The sequence below is a fragment of the Chiloscyllium punctatum genome, chromosome 36 (assembly GCF_047496795.1).
Source record: "Chiloscyllium punctatum isolate Juve2018m chromosome 36, sChiPun1.3, whole genome shotgun sequence".
In the NCBI taxonomy this organism is placed as follows: Eukaryota; Metazoa; Chordata; class Chondrichthyes; order Orectolobiformes; family Hemiscylliidae; genus Chiloscyllium; species Chiloscyllium punctatum.
Window position 1 is genome coordinate 27,083,456 of NC_092774.1, and position 20,737 is coordinate 27,104,192.

General features: G+C 46.4%; 1 protein-coding gene and 1 non-coding gene across 4 annotated transcripts in view; both read left to right on the forward strand.

Annotated features, from left to right (window-relative positions):
• Positions 1-20,737, forward strand: part of LOC140460300 (uncharacterized) — a 749,266-nt gene that overhangs the window by 16,978 nt on the left and 711,551 nt on the right. For 2 of the 3 annotated variants that reach the window (XR_011953970.1, XR_011953968.1), the window contains exon 4: positions 3,783-3,977. The exons of the other annotated variant lie outside the window; for it this stretch is intronic. The gene's annotated coding sequence lies outside the window, so the exon portion shown is untranslated. Of the gene's footprint in view, positions 1-3,782; positions 3,978-20,737 lie in introns of those variants that run through there. 3 annotated transcript variants of the gene reach the window in all.
• Positions 10,339-10,410, forward strand: trnaw-cca (transfer RNA tryptophan (anticodon CCA)). Its single transcript has one exon. It is a non-coding gene; the product is annotated as a tRNA-Trp (tRNA).

The following is a 20,737-nucleotide window of genomic DNA, read 5'->3' on the forward strand; positions in this document are numbered from 1 at the left end:
AGTGCAGGTCGATCTGAAATAGATACATTTGTCTCTGTCCCATTCAGTCTCCAGCACAGTCGATCCAATTGGCCTCTGTCAGTGTTTATGCTCCACCTGAGCCTCCACCCGCCCCTTCATCAGCATACAGGTATTGCCTGCTTTTAGAAAGTTCACTTTACCCCCTACCCCCTCCCCACCCAAGCCTGTGCCAATTCTTAATCCTAACTTAGACCTTTCTATTTATTACCGATGCGTGGTTTCTGTCCCTGTATTCACCTCCCATTCATGTGTCTATCCAGATACACCTTAAGTGTTGCTAACGTGCCTCTTTCCACTACATCCACTGGCAGTGAATTCCAGGCATCCACCATCCAACTGTGTGAAAAATCTTCCCTTTCAATTCTCCCCCAGACTGTCCCCCTCTCACCTTGAACCTGTGCCCTCTTGTAGTTGACTTTTCCACCCTGAGTATCTAACAGACTATCTGGCCCAACACCAAACATCCAAAGAATAATCCGCACAGAACCATTTCCCTACCCCTATTACTCGACATTTACCCCCTGACTAATGTACCTAAATTTCACATTCCTGAACACTGTGGGACAATTTAAGCATAGACAATCCAACTTAACCTACACATTTGGATTGTGAGAGGAAACCGGAGGAAAGCCATATCGACACAGGGAGAATGTGCAAACTCCACACAGACAGTCACCTGAGACTGAAATCGAACCAGTTTCCCTGGCACTGTGACGCATCAGTGCTAATGATTGAGCCACCATGCCGCCCCCGTCCAGCCAATCTGTGTGTCTCATCATTTTGTTGAGGTCATCCCTCCACCTCCATCTTTACAGTGAAAATAATCCAGGTTTATCCCATCTCTTCTCATAATGAGACCTCCCGACCAGGCAACATCCCAGTGAACCTTCTCTATACCCTCTCCCCAGAGCATCCACGTCCTTCCAGTAGTGTGGCGACCAGAACTGCACGCAATATTCTGAATGTGACCGGAATAAATAGCTGTAACATAACTCGCTAACTCTTACACTCAAGGCAAACGTGGTGTATGCCTTCTTAATCACGTTACCCGCCTGTGTTGCCACTTTTGGAGATCTATATAGTCAGATCCCTCTCTATGCTAGTGTTTCTATGTGGTCTGAAATTTATCGTACAATTCGTGTATTTCCTGTGTATCTGTATCCAGCTTCACCTTAATTGTAATCCCCTCTTTATCTCTTTTCCCCCATCCTCACCCCTCCACACATCAGCATATCATAAGGCTATAGCAGCAGAAATTATGCCTTCAGCCCATTGAGTCTGCTCCACCATTCAATCATGGCTGATAAGTTTCTCAACCCCATTCTCCCCGTAACCTTTGATCCTCTTGATACTCAAGAACCTAGTTATCCTATCTTATATATATTCAATGATCTGGCCTCCTCAGCCTTCTGGGACAGTGAATTCCATAGATACACCACTCTCTTTCTGAAGTTTCCTTATCTCTGTTCTGAAAGGTCTTCCCTTTACTTGAAGGCTGAGGAGGAGGCAGAGAGGAGCATGGTGTGCACCTGTAAACTCCAGAACTTCCCCAACTTCACAAGTCAACAATAACGCTTTCTGGACCAAGAAACGAAAGGGCTGACGAGAAACTGTGACACCACAGGAAGTGAAATTAGGCCATTCAGCCCATTGAGTCTGCTCCACCATTCACTCATTCTTGAGTATCAAGGGGCTCAAAGGTTACAGGGAAAATGGGGTTAAGAAACATATCAGCCATGATTGAATGGCAGAGCAGAATCAATACGTTAAATGACTTGTTAACCATCCCTGGGAAGAAGGAGGCAACACAGTCTCTCCAAGATCTCAAACCGAAACGTCCAAAGAGTGGCACATTGCCCTTTAATCTGTAAAGTCAGTGTGATAAGTGGTGTAACCTGCTGTAGTGTTAAATGTAAGTCCCTGACACTTTAAAATCAACAATCAGCAATTTATTGAACCAACTCTCACGGTGAACAAATGAACGAAACTACTAACAAACTGAATAAATCCTTCTTAACTACTGAGTATTCTGGAATAAATCAAGATTCTTCTGGTATGCTGTTCCAATCAATACATGTCCCACTCAAATAACACAAAATAGAATTTAATCTCTCAGATTACAACCAGGTTATGTGTCTTCCGGAATATTCTGTGCCATCTTCTGTGGGGGATGCCTCCTCCGATTCCTCTCAGGAACCCCTTCTTTATTTTTCTAAATGATGCTTTCTCGAATACACAGATGACTGAGAGCACCAATTCTTTATGATAGGATTGGTCCTGTTGTCAAAACTTTAGGATTTAAATTTAATAAGTTTTTGGTAGCCAATGGGGCTGATTTAAATTGATTGGTGAAATTGAAAACCTGTTGTCTTGTCCTGCTAACTGTACAGCCCTTTGATACAAATGTTTCAGTTCAGGTGCTTTCTGTTGTGATGATGCTGCTCCTTTTAAGAAGATTATGTTGTTCTTGGTTTATTTTCAGGAGGGGTTGTAAAAGGCAGAGCTTCTCATTCGTCTAGGATTAAGGATTTCGCTAATGGTTAACAGATACTGGCTAAGGCAACAATCAGAGAAAAGGGTTTGACATTTTATTTTCTAAAACACTTCTACAATGAAAGGGCAGTTGTCCCATTCTTTTCCCCTGGTTTGGGTTTTAGCAGGCAGTCTGTCTGAAGCTGCTGCAGGAAGAGATGTTTCCTGATTCAACAGATGTTTCTGGCTGACTCTGAAGCTTCAGGGAAAATAGTACCAGCGTATTCAGCCTCTCCCTGTAGCTCAAACCTTGCAGCCCTGGCAACATCCTTCCAAACATTTTCTGAACCCTTTCAAGTTTCACAATGTCTTAAAAAGATGTCAACTTTGCTCGACTACTGTGGGAGAATTTTCTGCATGATGCGTTCTGTCTGAAAGAGCCCTCCCCTGTGCTGTGACAGAGCTGCAGTGACTTTCATAAGCCTGACAAATGCTGTTATCAGTCAAAGATTCAGTGGGAGAAGCTTCTCAATCACATCTGTAATTGGAGAAAGTGTTTTTAATAATGAGACATGAATAAAGGATGCATTAATTTTTTGTTCTAAAGATTTACTCATACATCTCAAAACAGAGCATATGAACCCGGTCACAAGAAGTCTACGGGAATATAAGACACCACTGCCTATTTACTGACCAGGACCGACTTTACACAGAAAACATGGACATTTTAAATGAATGGGGTGCCATTCGTTTTACGATCAGGTGAACTTAAGAGGCACAGCATTGGCTTAGAAATGAGAGATCCTTGACACACACACAGCCAAAATCATCACTGCCATTATTATCTAATCAGAATTTAGGCTGGAGAGGCTGGGATGTTTTTTCACTGGAGCAGAGGAAGTTGAGGCAATATTTTCAAACCAAGAGCGGTAGAGATGGCTTAATGGTAGCTGTCTCTTCCCTAGGGGGAGAATTTCAAGACCAAGGATGCGTTTTTATGGTGAGAGGAGAAATATGGAAGAAAAGATGTGGGGCAAAATATTTACAGAGTGTAGTTCGCCTGGGGAAACAGCTGCCAGTGGAAGTGGTTGAAGTAGGTACATTAACAACATTGAAAAGGCCTTTCAACAAATACATGGATAGGAAAGCTTTAGAAGGATATGGGCCAAGTGCAGGGAAATGAGGTTAGTGTTGACAAACATTTTGGTAAGCATGGACCGGTATGGGCTGAAGGGCCTGTCTCTGTGCTATAGTAATCGATGACTGGTGTCTCTTTGTCTCTCTGACAGTGTTGAGTTTCCACATGAACCAGGAAAAAGTGAGGACCGAAAATGCTGAAGATCAGAGTTGAGAGTGTGATGCTGGAAAAGCACAGCAGGTCAGGCAGCACCCGAGGAGCAGAAGGATCGATGGTTCAGTCATAAGGACATCCAGATGAATATCTCACTCAATCATGCTGAATAAAATGTGATCTCATTCGTCAACTCTGATGCAGAGGTGCTGGGGGTGGACAGGTCAGAAGTCACACAACACTAGGTGACAATCCCAATAGATAGATTTGAACTCACGAGCTTTCGAAGCTCTGTTCCTTCATCAGGTGAAGTGATGAAGGAGCAGCACTGATGAAGGAGAAATGCTCCCAAAGCTTGGGATTTCAAATAAACCTGTTGGACTGTAACCTGGGGTTGTGTGACTTCTGACTTCTTCAACTGCGCATTCATGTTGAACTTGATGGGATACTTTATCCAACTCGGCGTAGTTAAATCATATCGCTTGGAGGGGTTCATTTGAAACCTTCCCAGAGGTGAATTCAACAAGATTGAATTATTCAAAGTTACTCAATTGTAAACTTACATCTGGACCGGTCGTCAGAGAGGTACAGCACGGAAACAGATCCTTCAGTCCAATTCGTCCATGCTGACCAGATATTCTAAATTAATCTAGTCCCATTTGCCAGCACTTGGCCCAAATCCCTCTAACCCTTTTTATTCATGTCCCCAACCAAATATCTTTTAAATTCTGGAATTCTACCAGCCTCCTCCACTTCCTCTGGCAGCTTATTCCATACATGCACCACATTCTGCATGAAAAGTTTTCCCTTTAGGTCCCTTTTAAATCTTTCCCCTCTCACTCTAAACCTATGCCCTCTAGTTCTAACAACATCCTGATAAATCATTTCTGATGGAGATGTCAACGTTTCGGGTAGAACCCTTCTTCAGTCCTGAGGGATAATATCTGAAATGCTGACTTCTCCACGTCCTGTTGTGCCCAGCCTCCTGTTTGTCTATTTTAGATTCCAGCATCTGCAGTTTTTTATTTTGTCTCTAACAAATGGTGGAGCAGATTCGATGGGTCAAAATAGCCTAACTTCTGCTCCAATGGTCTTGTGGTCTTAGGATTGTGCGGGTCCTAGGCTCAATGAGCAGCAGCGCCCACTGGAAGCAATGTTCACAGAATCATGGAGTCCCTGCAGTGTGGAAATGGGCCCTTCTGCCCAACAGGTTCAGAGCGACCCTTTGAAGAGTAACTCACCCAGACACATTCTCCTACCCTATCACTCTGCACTTACCCCTAACTAAGGCACCACACCTACACCCCCTGAACACTATGGGACTATTTAGCTTGGCCAATTCGCCCAAATATGCGCATGTTTGGACTTTGGGAAGACACTGCAGCATGCGGAGGAAATGCACACAGACACTGGTGGCCAGGGCGGGTGGGGGCGGGGGGGGTGGGGGGGGGGCGGGGGAGGAATACGTGCAAACTCCACACAGACAGTCACCCTGAGGATGAAATCTGCATCCCTGGTGTTATGAGGCAGCAGTGCTAACCAATGAGCCACCACCACTCCCAACACCCCCCTCCCCCCTCCCCCAGTAGAAAACAAAAAAGCCTATCAGCTCTCCCACTGCACCCACTGTCAGAAAGGGCAGGAGGTTCAGTCCTGGGGGTGACCCTCAGCAGTGTTACCGGCAGAATCGGATTGTTGGGAGCATTGGTGCCTCCGCTGGTGCTTGTTCAAGCTGCAGGACATTGTGAACTTCTGCCCACATTCAGGGCAGGCAAACGGCCTCTCCCCAGTGTGGACCTGCTGGTGCATCAGTAGAGTGGAGGAGACAGCAAAGCCCTTCCCGCACTCGAGGCAGGTGAATGGCCTCTCCCCAGTGTGGACCCACCGGTGTGTCAGCAGGTGGGAGGCCTGGGTAAAGCCCTTCCCGCACTCAGAGCAGCTGAAGGGCCTTTCCCCAGTGTGGACCCGCCGGTGCTTCAGCAGGTCGGAAGAGCGTGTAAAGCACTTCTCGCAGACACAGCAGGTGAATGGCCTCTCGCCGGTGTGGACCCGCCGGTGGGCCAGCAGGTCAGAGGAATCGCTGAAGGTCTTCCCACATTTGGGGCAGGGGAAGGGCTTCTCACTGGTGTGGACCCGCCGGTGAATCATGAGGGGGGAGGAGCGAGTGAACACCTTCCCACAATCTGGGCAGCGGAAGGGCCTCTCCCCTGTGTGCACCCGCTGGTGCCTCATCAGGGCAGAGGAATCATTGAAGGCCTTCTCACACTTGAGGCAGCTGAAGGGCCTCTCCCCTGTGTGCACCCGTCGGTGCCTCAGCAGGGCAGAGGAATCACTGAAGGCCTTCTCGCACTCAGGACAGGAGAATGGCTTCTCCCTGGTGTGACTGCGCCGATGTGTCTCCAGGGCAGACGGGACACGGAAGCCTTTCCCGCAGTCGCCACACTTCCATGGTTTCTCCATCGCCGAAGCTACAGTTGCACACAAACGCGTGTATGTCCCCTCCCTGCCTTGAATTCCTCTATCCAGCTCGATAACTGATTCAGGCTCCACACTCAGTGCGTTGCTGCAACAGTAGGGTCTCTCTTCCAGTCCCACTGATGCTGAAAACGTAGTGAAACAGGAACCAATTGGATCATAGTTGAAAATTGTTGCAGTCCCGATGGAATGAGTGGCTCACAAATGCTGGAGAATCAGAGTCGAAAACTATGGGTCAGGCAGCATCCGAAGAGCAGGAGAGTCAATGGTTCAGGCATAAGCCCTTCATGTCTTGATTTTGAAACTTCATCTTCAGATCTTCAAATACTCTGTAAAACGAGGTTACAAAAGTCAGCACTGTCAGCCCAGGGTAGAAATTCAGAACAAGCAATTCTACTTTCTACAGAACATTCTTTTCTTTTGTTATTCCACAAAACTGAAAGCACCATCCCACTCTCTCTCTCTCCCTCCCTCTGTTCTCACTCCATTCTAATTCTCCTGAAAGTGCTGAATCAGGATCTGACAGGGACAGAAGAGCAAAACAGTCATGACTGACATCTCTCTGAATTTTGGATACCTCCACCTGAAAATTAATATCTTCCACGACATTGGGATACTGTTGAGAGTGATTTTGGGAAGCAAAAATAAAGTGTGTACATTCAGGATGAACCTGCAATTCAGCTTCTTGACAAACAACCAAACGCAAAATGGTTAACCTGCACCCACGGGGGTGGGGGAGTTTTGGAATGAGACATCAAGGCAATGATACTAGAGAGAAACTAAACAGACTGAAGTGGCAAACCAGAGTCATCTAGATATACAGCACAGACAAAGGCCCTTTGGTCCAACTGGTCTATGCTGACCAGATATCCTCACCGAATCTAGTCTCATTTGTCAGCGTTTGGCCCATATCCTTCTAAACCTTTTCTATTCATATACCCATCCAGATGCCTTTAAATATGTCAGGATTATGCCAGCATCCACTACTTCCTCTGGCAGCTCTTTCCTTACATGCACCATCTTCTGCATGAATTGCCCCTTAGGTCCCTTTTAAATCTCCCCCACCCCCCCAAACCTATTATTCATTAGTTCTGGATTTCCAGAGAAGTGACCTTGTCGATTTACCCTATCCATGCCTCTCTTGATTTTATAAAGAATGGAAGCATCAACGGCTAAGGGCGGGGATTGGCGGGGGCGGGGGGGGGGGGCGGGGTGGGATGCGGAAGGAAGCCGAATGTGCTGGAGCCAACGCGGAAGAAGAGGACACAAAACCTTGAAGTTGCAATGAGGAATACTGCATGTGCTGTACTTGTACCTGTTGATTTTATTTGTGGGAATCAAGTGTATTTTAAAAATAAAAACAAACAAGATATCTCCCCTTTCCCAATCTCCCAATGCTGTTCTGGACACAGAGTGAGAGAATTGGGAGCAGGAGGTGGCCATTTGGTCTTTTGACCCTGCACCAGCATTGAACAGATCGTAACTGGATATGAATATACCTACAGCCAGGTGGATAAACTGGGATTTCTTTCACTGGAGCAGAGGAGATTGAGAGGTGAGGTTATAGAGGATTATAAAATCATGAGGGGTACAGATGAGGTGAACGGCAGGTGTCCTTTCCCTAGGGTGGGGCTTTCAAGATTCGGGAGCAAATTTTGAAGGGGAGAGGAGAAAGATTTATAAAAACACATGAAGAGCTCCATTTTTTTCACACAGAGAGTGGATTTTGTGGATGGGTGTCCAGAGGAAGTAGTGGATGCAGGTACAGTTACAATGTTTAATAGACATTTGGATAAGCACATGAATAGGAAAAGTTCAGAGGGATATTGGTCAATCACTGGCAAATGGGACTAGTTGGGTTTGAGAACATAGTCAGCATAGACTAATTGGACCGAAGGGTCCATTTCTGTGCTGTATGACCCTGTAGCTGTTCTGTACTGGTCTTAAAACCATTTTCTTGGAAATCCAAGATGGCGGTGGTTTGAGTGGTCTGCTGTGCTGGGCTCTGTGCCATACCCCCGGCAATGTGGACCTTTACCCCCGCCCCCCCACCACCTCATTAACCATCTGTAAGAGAAAAATAATTGCTAATAGAAACTTACTGAACATCTGGAGCTGCTATAATTGTGGTTTGACAGCGTTAGGATCAGAATGAAAGCAAATGAAGGAAAGGGGCCGACAGGGGTGCAGCAGGCAGGGCCCTCCCCTACTGCATCGGGGGTGCCTCGAGCCATTGTTCAAACTCCCAGGGCAGTCCCTTTGGGTTTAATGGTGCAGCAGTAGTTACTCTCGGAGTTTGCCAAACTCTGAGATAAGATTGAAGCAGCAGTGGAACCACTACCTGCCACGCTGGAAAAGCATGAGCAGGAAATTCAAATGTTGGCCCGAAGAGAATAGGCAGCGGAGGAGAGGACCGTGGCATCGGAGACCGCGTCGGAGGTCTCAGGAGGAAGGATCTGAACGCTGGAAGACCAGATTCGGGTCCTTCAGGAGCAAGTGGGCGACCTGGAAAACAAAAGTAGAAGAAAAATATTACAGCTCGCGGGTCTTCCGGAATGCAAGGAAGATGAAAACCTTGTTGGATTTCTGGGGCTGAAGTCGGGTCTGTTGAGTGTGGGGCGGGCCCACCGGATCAAAATGCGGTCAGGGCTGGACCCGCGCCCCCGCACGGTCCTAGTGCAACTCCTGCATTATAAAGAAAAACAGTTAGTGATTGAAACAGCAAGAAGATTGGTAAGAGATCCAGAGGCCTTAATGCACAAAGGCTCAAGAATGATGTCTTTTCAGGGCTTCTCAGGAGCCTGGATTAAGAACAGAAGAGCATTTGATGAAGTTAAGAGAAAATTAAGGGATCTGAACATTCAATATTCCTTGAGGGACCTGGCCGTGGTGCATTTCTCTCATGGAGGGACGGTATATAGTTTTGATTCAGCAGAAAAGGCGAAGGGCTTTGTGAATTCTCTGAATTAAAGGACTCAGGTCGGGGTGAAGGCGGGACATCATGACAGACAATGCTACTTTTTGCCCCTTTTTGTTGTGGTTATTGGCTTTATATGTACTGCCTTAATGTAAAACTGGAATTATTTAGTAAAACGGTCAGTTAGGTCTTGTCTGGGGCCTTTTTTCACTGCTGTCCTTTTGTTTTTGGATTGAGGGTGGCTATATCTGTGGTTAAGATGTATGGAGAAGGCGTATGGGGAGATGGGCATCGATTGTTAACTCTCAGAATGTAAATAATATGTTTTTTTCAATCTGTGAATTGCCTGGCTCTTGGGGCACAACCTCAGCGGGAAGGAGCCGGGATGGTGGCAAGAGAACTGCTCACAATGTGGTCTCATCTACAATGGGGAAAATGAAGCCTAAAACTGGGTGACTGCTGCACAGAACATCGACATTCTGCCCGCAAAAAGAACCTGAGCTTCCAGTTGCCTGCCAATTCCACACCCCACCCTGTTCCCTGGCCAACATCTCTGTCTCAGGTTTACTGTAGTGTTCCAGCGATGTTCAGCACCAGCAGAACGAAGAGCATCGAATATTTCACTTGGGGACCATACATCCTCCGGTCCCAATATCGAATTCAATAATTCTAGGGCCTGAAATCGTTAGTATCCTCGTCCCTTCCACACACACCAAGCCTTGTTATCACACAGTCTGTCATTACACACTACCTATTATTAGCCACGAACAGTCTCCATTCACCCTCCCACACAGATCGTTATCAACTCCCTTTCCTGTCCAACAGTTCTTCCCTCGCTTTGGGCTGTGTCCTGATCTATCATTTACTGCATCCGTCTTCCTCCCACAATATCTCCTGCATATAAACCAACGTTTTCCCAATCACCATCAGTTCTGTGGAAGGGTCACCGGCAACTCCTGTTTTTTTTGTTTCAGATATACAGCATCAGCAGTTCTTTCAGCTTTTTATTGAGGTAGAGTTGGAAATCGTTTCGAGAGACAGAAGGAGACGGGGGAGAGACAGAACAGACATGAACTGTTAATCTCCGTTGTTATTCATAACGTAAAATCATTGCGGCGCGATCACTTTCCTTAAGCATGAATAAAGCTCACCAGTCGTTCATGAGCTTGTGGCGCAACGGTAGCGCGTCTGACTCCAGATCAGAAGGTTGCGTGTTCGAATCACGTCAGGCTCACTGACTTCGACTTCTTATATTTCAAATCAAGAAAGGAGCACGTTCACTCCGGATATCTGTTGAGCCAAGTCTTCTTTACGGAAACTTTCAATCACACGTGAAGCTTTGCTGTCAGTTTGATTTGTGAACACCGTGTCAGGGAGGTGGTGTGCCTATTGTTTGGGTAAATGCTCAGCTCCCCCAGTTCATCACGGGATTTAAACACAGCCGCCTCCCTCTGGGCAGCCGCTTCGTTCAGTCGGTGACAGCGCGGTGTGAATAACATAATACCGATATTTTTACAACATAATCCAGAGACTCCCAGCTTTATGTTTCAATCTATCAGGAGAGTGACAGCGAGTGCAGATAGAAATGTTTCCCACCAACAGCAAATCCTTTCCTCTCACTGGACACAGTTAAAATTATCGTTATTCAACAGAAGGAGCGGAAACTACAGTCTGACGGCCTCTCTCCACATTAACGGTGAGACTGAATTTTATAAACGGCGTCAGTAAAATCCAATGGCAAACACTGATTTGGTTCAATCGATTATTTTGCCAAGCGTAATTCATCAAGGGGTTGCTGCTGTGTGAAACTGCGTGAGGAATTAACGCAGGGCCTCCTGCGCATGGAACACACCGCAACTGATGTGTTTCACCTTCACCAGTTTACTCCTATCTCGGAGAAGAGAGGTTTGATGATTCGGATCATAGCAGCCAGAAAGAGATCAAGAGAAGAGCACTCAGACCTTCACAAGCTTATCACCACAGCTGGGCCATCGTGGCCCGTGTATCAGTATGGGACAGTAATCTGCATCTACTGACTGGAAGCACAGCAAATTGGAGTGCTGGTGGGACTATCACACAGGAGAAAACGGCTTCAACCTATCAACTGGAGTGGCTCCCAATGCGCAACTCCGCTCACCTCAACTGAATAACTGTCAACAAATTACTCAGTGATTCAAAGGAATACTCCGTTTTGAATCTGTATTGTGGCATGTACCTTCGTGAATGATGTCAAAACACCTTCATTGATGTGATGGAGTATCCTGTTGGGCAGAATATGTCCGTTGTCATATTTCCTATGTTCCATTGATCCAAGTCCGGTTTCACTCAGAATCACAAAATGCGCAGACTGAGGCCATGCAGCCCACCTTAGATCTGCTGGTTAAACAATTATTTCACTTCCCCGCTTCCTGAAGTATCACCCTCAGAATTGAGCGTAATACAGGTGGAGGTTTCATTCAGACACGGATTGCGCGGGCGAAAAATCTGCAATACTTGTTCTCACTTTCAACACGTATTTCCCTTCGCCGTGTTCACTGCAATGGCAGCTCTGCGTCGTCCCTAATTCAGGCAGTCCGATCTTATTTAACGAAGCGGCTTTTGAGAAAATTCATCGGGCATTTTTGCTCAGGTCAATTTAAGGATTGATGGTTCGCCTGGGATCGGAACGCGGGAACTCTCACACGGCTGCATATGCTCGAAGACCCAAAGCTAGAATCATATCCCAGAGTAACGAGCCACCAGCCATGGGTCCAGCCACCTCCCAAAGCAGCTGAGAACAGGAGAAGACCACTCAGACCTCCAAAAGCACGTAACTTGAATAGTGTGAGTTTCGCGACAGTATCGGTACGGGGCACTGAAACACTCAGGAGGCCGTTTGAAAGGCAAGATGCAGAACAGAGTACCATCACAAACGAAGGTCGTTCAAGGAGGCAGTGAACAATAGCAGAGGATGGCTTCGATACAACGACCTCTGGGTTATGGGCCCAGCACGCCCCCGCTGCGCCACTCGGCTCCTACGCTCGGCGCGCCGCTCCGCTCCAAAGGCCCCTTCAGCCTTTCGTCTGGCGCGTGGCATGCACGTTCGAGACTGATGTCAAAGATCTTCACTGCTGTCGTCTTATATGGTGTTGCGCAGACGTATGGAGGCTGTGTAAACATCAACTTTTTATAACTTCCCACATTCTCTTGTGATTTCACTCTAAATAGACGCCATGCGGCCCACCTTCGCTCTGCTGGGTCGACACAGTAAGTACACGTGGGTCTCTATTCGTATCATTCTCTTGCCTTCTCCATGTAATTCTGCACATTGTTACTTTAAACACGATCACCGAATTCCCGTTTGCGTCTAATGAATCTGCCTCTTTGTCAGTGTCAGTTAGGGATTTACTGACCCCAACCACTCCCTGTACGAAAGCATTCTTCCTAATGTCACTTTCGGTTCTTTTCCTCATGCCTTTAAAACTCTGCCGAATCGTTGCCGATCCTTTCAGACGTAGGAACATTTTGACTACATTACTTTCTCTGTCTAGACTTCGCATGACTTGAAAAGCTTCAATCGGGCCAGATTTCAAACTTCCGTACTCCGAAGAGAGCTGTCCCAAATTTCCAACCGACCCTCATCGCTGACATCCCTCAAACACTGCACGACTCACGTCAACTTATTCAACGCTACCTCCAATCATTTCACTTCGCTGCTTTCTGTCCCATTGGTCCTCCAGGGAGCCCAACCTCGTTTTACGAAGGTGCTTCTTGAGAAAATTAAACAAGCACTTTCGCGCGATTCACTAAAATCAGGCTCGTCTGGGATTTGAACCCGGGATCTCTCGCACGTCTGCGTCGACAAAGACCCAAAGCGGGAATCATACCCCTAGACCAACGAGCCACACGGTCGGCGCACCGGCGTCCCTGCCCCCGCCCTACCTCTTGAACCAGCTGAGTCTTGCTCAGAGTAAAGTTCCAGTTGACATTGAACAGGCTGGGGCTGTTTTCTCTGGAACGTCGGAGGTTGGAGGGTGACTTTATGGAGGTTTACAAAATTATGAGGGGCATGGATAGGATAAATAGGCAAAGTCTTTTCCCTGGGGTCGGGGAGTCAAGAACTAGAGGGCTTTAGGGTTTAGGTGAGAGGGGAAAGATAGAAAAGAGACCTAAGGGGCAACCTTTTCACGCCGAGCGTGGTGCGTGTATGGAATGGGCTGCCAGAGAAAGTGGCGGAGATTGGTACAATTGCAACATTTAAGAGGTGTTTGGATGGATATATGAATAGGAAGGGTTTGGAGGTATATGGGCCGGGTGCTGGCAGCTGGGATTAGATTGGGGTGGGATATCTGGTCGGCATGGACGGGTTGGACCGAAGGGTCTGTTTCCATGCTGTACATCTCTATGACTGTATGAACAGCTGCTTCTCATTCTGTCTCTCTGCTGCCGTTTGCCCGTCCCCAGGAACCGGGCCCTCTCTACTGGCAGAAAATTAAACCGTTTTCTTTCTCAACTTTTCTCTGACACCGGAGTGACCAGTGACAAGTATTGCCCTCCTCAACATAGGGCACAGAGAACCGGAGAAGACCCCTCAGACCTCCACGAGTGTGTCATCTCAACTCTGCATACTGGGCCTGTGTATCAATGTGAAATATTTACGTCGAAGTTTTTTGGGAAGCAGATCAGAAGGCGAGGTGCACAACAGTGCGCCGTTATGCGGGAAAGCTGCTAAACTCGACATTGAGTGAATAGGGAAGATGGTTTCCCTTCTGGGTTTTGCTCCCATCGCGCACCGGCAGACATGTCGGCGACGAACAAATATTAACTCTGTCAAAATTGCCACATTCTGTTTTTACGAACTGTGATTTCACTCAGAAGCACAATTTACCTGCTCCCTCCAGAATATCCTTCCAGGCTCGAACATACCTTCCAGGTGAAGCAGCACTTTACCTGCACATTTGCCGCAACCTATTCTACTGCATTCGCTCGTCCTCGTGAGTTTAAATCTCTGCCGAATCACAATAGATCCTTTCAGGCATGGGAGCATTTTAACAGCATTATTTCCTGTTTCTCGGCCCCTACTGACTTGGAAAACTTCGGTTCTCCGAGGAGAGCTGGCCGAATTTTTCAACCTACCTTGATTGCTGACATTTTTACCTTATTCCTAAAACATCGCACCACTCACGTCAACCTGTTCAACGCGATCTCCAACCATTTCACGTCTCTGTTTTCTGCCTCTTTCATCCTCCAGACAGCCCAACCTCGCTTCACCAAGGTGCTTTTTGAGAAAATTAGTGGGGCATTTTTGCACAAATCAAGTTAAGCGACGCAGCCTTGACTGGGATTTGAATCTAGGACCGCACACAAGTCTGCACAGTTAAAGAATCTACTTGGGATCATGCCCCTAGACCAACAAGCCAAAGAGCAGCTCTTTCCTCATTCACCACACACCTCTTGAGCCAGTTGAGACTTGCTTAGTGTGAAATACATTTGACATTGCTCTCTGAATTGCAAGAGACGAAGAGTTTCCAGAACAGCTGCTTCTCATTCTGTCTCCTTGCTGTATTTTGACCCCGTCCCCAAGGACCCGGCTCCCTCTACTGTTTCGAAACTTTTCTCTGACACCTGAGTGGCCAGTGACAAGTATTGCCCTCCTCAACATAGGATACAGTGAACAGGAGACCACTCAGAAGTTGTCACCTCAACTGTACACATTGGGCCAGTATATCATTGTGAAATATTTATGTCGAAGTTTTTTGGGAAGTGGATGAGAAGACAAGGTGCAGAACAGAGCGCCGTTATACGGGAAAGCTGCTAAAGACGACGTTGAATGAATAGGAGAGAACGGTCTCTCTTTTGGGTTACGGTCCCGACACGCACGCGTTGTGCCATTCTCCTGCATTGCTCGGCAGTTTTTCCAGAGAAGTATTTAGCTTTTCATCTGGCGTGTGGCAGGCACGTTTGAGAATGACGTCAGGAGATCTTCACTGCTGTCGTGTCATATGCCGTTGTGCAGACATATCGTCGATGTGCAAAAATAAACTCTGTCTAAATTCCCACATTCTGTTTTTCGAAATATGATTTTGCTCAGAATTACTAATTTTCAAAACTAGCAACATTCAAACTTTAACAAAGTGCTCATAGAAATGATCAGTGAACACCTGGAAGAAATTCTTCCAAACTTACCTGGGGAATTTCGCTTTGAGGGGTCTTGAACTTTAAGTGGAAGGAAGGGAAGTTTGCCTCGAGGCTGTTTAATGTGGAGATGTGTTCCCCATGTAAACTGGTCGTAGTTAACCATCCCAGTGCTTCCCGATGCAGGGCTGTCTGACCCCCAGGGAGGTTTACTTGTAGCAACTGGAGTGAATCCAGAGAGGGAGCAGATTCTGCAAAGGTGCTCAAATACTTTCTATCTCTATTTTAGGTATTTTCCTTGTGTATTCCCTCAGTTTGGCACGTATGCAGTTTGCACCCTGGAAAATGACTGCTTTTTTCCTCATGTTCGCAATTAAAAGTGTAGTTTCTCATGGAACTGAGCCGCATTGAAAGGAGTGTCATATTGATATATATATGTACACGTATTTAGTTTAGGATTAGATTAGATTTGAATTAAGTTTTCCTCTAAACACACCTGAGCCTATCTGGCTGCATGAGGGATTTCAGGTTTCTGTGTGCTGGGTATTATGTGATCAGCAGGCATCTGGCAAACTACAGGAACTGCCACCTATGTTATGTTCGTTTAAGTGTACTGCCAATGATCACTTATTTTGTGATTTTCTTTCCAGGAAGACGTGCCGAAAGAAATCTGAAAACAAATGAAACATCAACTTCTGACAGAGCCGCTTGATTCATTGGGACTTGAATATCAGCAACCATTCCAATCAAGAAGACATGGTTGCTTTTGTTTGCTTGAGAGATTTTGGACACTGGTGTGGCAGGAAGAACACTGAGACACCGAGTGAGGGAGATTCAGTGCGCTGACTGTGAAAAGTGCTTTACACCATTTACTCAGCTTTGGGGAATCAAAGTCTCATCCCTCACAGTGGGAAAGACTATGTCCCCGTTCTGATTGTAATTTCAAACCCAGACCAACACAAGGAAAGCTCCACCAATGGAGAAATTTTGGAAATGTGGGGACTGAGGGAAAGGATTCCCTTCCCCATCCGTGTTGGAAACCCACAGACGTATTCCCAGCGGGGAGAGGCCATTCACCTGCTCGGTGTGCAGGAAGGGCTTCAGTCGGATCAGCCATCTGGAGACGCACGAATGGGTCCACAAGTGAGAGAAGCCATTCACGTGCCCCATGTACGGAAGGGGGTTCACTCAGTCAGCTGCACTGCTGACCCACCAGTGGGTCCACACCGGAGTGAGGCCGTTCACCTGCTGTCAGTGCCGGAAGAGCTTCACCTGCTCCTCCCACCTGTGAAGGCACCAGCGCGTTCACGTGCCATTGCAGGGGGATGGAAGGGGCGATGGCCGATCGCCGCTAACAGCCCAGCTCTGGGGATTCTCAGGTTCGAATCCCGTCGCAGCAGACGGCAGAATTGGGATTCGGTCAGTAATCTGGACTTCAGAATCTAAGGATGAAACCGTTTTTAGAGGGCAAAAACCCATCTGATTCATTCATGTCCTTTTCAGTGATGGAAACTGCCGTTGCGCGAAAGGATTCACTCAGTCGTCCCAGCTGCATGCTTTACCCGGCTGTACGAAGGATCCAGTTACAAAGGGACAACTGAACGAACCAATAATAAAGAAAGTGTGGTGGGGGGAGTGGGAGGTGAGTATGCGCACTTTGAGCTTGAGGTGCTTTTTTTTAAAGAAAAGCTACTTTTTGTACGCCTTGTGATGTGGAGATCTGAAGCTGTAACAAAGTTGGGTCGCAGTAAAGGTTACCTGAACTTACTGCCTGGCTTAAACTATTTCAGAATCCTGAAGAGGAGTTGTTGGACTCGAAATTTTAACTCTGCTTTCTCTCCACAGATGCTTCCAGTCCTGCTGAGTTTTTCCAGTGTTCTCAGTTTTTGTTTCAGATTTCCAGCATCCACAGTTCTTTGTCTTATTTATCAAATTCAATTCTAGCCCTTCACAAGTGTCTGGAACTTCATCTCCCTGATCTACAAACTGTTCCCTTACCCTAGAAATGACCGCTACCTCCTTATCAAAGTAGACCCCTTTGTTGCAAAATGATTGTTCAATTCTGTGACCAAAATTATTGCATTCGTAATTACTTACACCAGGGATTCTCAATATCTCAGGCCAGAGCACAGCTCGATTATTTCAGACAGTACATTTATGTGATTTGATGCAATTCCCTATTCCTTACTTTGCCAGCGTGTTGCTGGGAATGGAGGGTTTGAATTAAGAAGAAGCTGGGACATTTTTCCAACAGAGCCGAGGAAGTTGACAGATAACTTTATCGAGATTTTTAAAATCAGGAGGGGAACAGATAAGGTGTCATTTCCAGGAGGCTCAGAATATTTTGTTGCTCCAGAAGGTGTGAAAGGGGGTCAAAGCTTCAACAGAAATCTAGCAGAGCTGAGAACAGACAACATTTAACTCTGTGGGAACAGGGAGATCAGAGGACAGAGAAATCAGGACCTGAAATCCGAGCTGACACCAAACTACCATGTTATCAGTGCTTTGATTAGCAGTGCCCACCCTCTACCTTTACTGAGCCTCTCACTCGACTTGAATGCCACATCTCCCCTCTATATTCCGGATCCAATCCTTGTCATTCTGAAGCCATATCTCTGTAAGGAGTCTCAGATCATAATTATTCTCTTCAATGTGTGCAGTCAATCAATTCGCTTTTTTTACAATGCAGCTTTTAGTTTTATTTTTTGTGATGGTGAGAATCCAGCTTTGATTGCTCATACATTTATTCTCCTTGTCCCTTTCTCTCATTCTCTGGTGTTTGGTTTCCACATCACTACATTGCTCACTGCTCTTGATTTCGATTGGCTATGCTAAATTGCCTAGTGTCCAGGGATGTGCAGGTGAGGTGGGTTAGCCATGGGAAACGCAGGGTGATCGTTTCAAAGTAATAGAAGGAGTAGGCCATTTGGCCCATCGACCCTGCTCCGCCATTCATTACAATCATGGCGGATCGATCAATCGTTTCAGCTCCTCCTAATTGCATTATCCCAACTTCCCTTAATTCCCTTACTACACAAAAAAAAACCCATCCAACAGTGTCTTAATGAAGCTGCCTCTACTGCTTCTTTGAGCACAGAATTCCATTAATTTACCATTAACCGCATAGGTCCTGCCCTGAGTTGCCTCATCAAAATACAACAGCTCATATTTGTCTAAATTAAACTCCATCCACTACTCCTTGGCCCATTGGCTCATCTGATCAATTATAATTTATATTAAACTTTCTTTCCAACCTTATTCCCTAAAAGCTGAAAATCTCCATCCCACACTCTCACCCTCCATTCTCAATTTGTTGAGTCTAATCACGGATGTCCTCATCCTGAAGTGTTTGATTCATGCTGATTAACAGGCCCACATTCAAGGGAGATCTAACTGAAACGTACAGAACATTGAACGGCCTGGACAGAGTGGACATTGGGAAGATGTTTTCATTGGGAGGAGAGACTAATACCCATGGGCATAGCCTTAGCATAAAGGGAGAATGGAGATTAGGAGAAACTTCTTTAGCCAGAGAGTGGTGAATCTATGGAATTCATTGTCACAGAAAACTGTGGAGGCCAGGTCACTGAGTATGTTTAACATTGAGGTAGAGATGGACAGCATAGAAACAGACTGTTTGATCCAACTTGTCCATGCTGACCAACTATCACAACCCAATCTAGTCCCACCTGACAGCACACGGCCCCATATCCCTCCAAACACTCCCTATTCATACACCTACCCAAATGCCTTTTAATTGTTGCAATCGTACTAGCCTTCAACACTTCCTCTGGCAGATCATTCAATAAACGTACCATTCTCTGCGTCAAAAAGTTGCCCCTTAGATCTCTTTTGTATCTTTCCCCTCTAACGCGAAACCCATGCCCTCTCCTTCTGGACACCCCCACCCCAGGAAACGACTTTGTTTATTAATCCTATCCATGCCCCTCATGATTTTATACACGTACAGTTACGACGTTCAAAAGACATTTGGATAAGTGCATGAATACGAAAGGTTGGAAGGGTTATGGGCCAAACACTGGTAGGTGGGACGAGTTTAGTTTGAGAACATACTCAGCATGGACTAGTTGGATGAAGGGTCTGTTCAGTACTGTCTGACTCTGTGACTGATCTGTACTGGTCTTAAAACCATTTTCTTACCTCCCCCTATAAGCATCCACTTCTTTGTTGTTCAAAACTCAGATGAACTTCGCGTTGAATATGTTCAATGACCCCACTTCTGAACTCAATTCCTCTTCGTAATATACCACTTGCCTTGCTCATTGCCTGCTGCATCTGCCCGACAGCTGGCATTGACTGGTGTGGAGGGACTCTGAGACCCCTTAGTGCATCCATACATCATTCCTGATGAAGGACTTGTGCCCGAAACGTTCACTGTCCTGTTCCTCAGATGCTGCCTGACCTGTTGTGCTTTTCCAGTGCCACATTTTTCGACTTTCACCTCTAGTCCTCACTTTCTCCACATTCCAAGATATAATCATTTTAACAATGCACTGCTATTTTTTTTAAACAGCAAAGGCTATAACTTCACATTGCGGAACTGCACTTGCCATGTGTTTGCCAATTGAGACACAGACCTGGACCAACTTCGGGAAGAGGCAAAAGACTGAGTTCTGAACAAAAACCGTAGCACACTCAAAACGTCAGCTCTGTTTCCCTTTCCACGGATGCTGCTCGACCCGTTGGCTTTCTGCAATATTCGCTGTGTTTGTTTGACACAAATGCTGCTTTCCATTAAAGAACTTCAATCCCTGTCCTCTGGTCACTGACCCTAGTCAGTGGCAATAGGTTCTTCTGATCATTAACCTACCCATTCACACCACGTCTTCTCCCATCATTGACAACAGCCCCTGGAAATCTCCAGTTAACCTTCTTTGCTCCAAAGAGAACATTCCCAAACTTGGGATTGGAAATTGCTCATCCCTGGACATGATGCAAATGTTACAATGGGGAAGAGGTTGTGTCAAAATATCGTCAGTTAGCAGGTGGAAAAATGTTCAGGAAGTAAAACAGAAATCCCAGTCTCCAGCTTTGTGAATCTTTCGAAACTCTTTGGGAAGTGGAATTAGAGGAGAATGAAGGATGAACTGACGGACTGAGCAGAGACAGTCCAGACACCATCCCCTTGTTTAAGAGGCTGATTGACTCCTATATTCTCGGGACCTGAACTGACCCGAGACATTGAAAGAATTCTCTGCACATCAGGAATTCAAACCCCTTCTCGGCTCGGGGCCAATGAGAAAATTCAGGAAGAGGCAAACACTGAAAGGCTCGGAGGGCGATGGCCCCGGTGGTGGAGAGCTCGTTCCTCGTGACATGGATGTGCCTGCAGATGGTGGGATCAGGCTGTCCCCATGTCTCCACAATGAATGTCCAAGGCTTTATTATGGAAAAGTAAAACTGATAGAAGACAATGGTAATTTTGG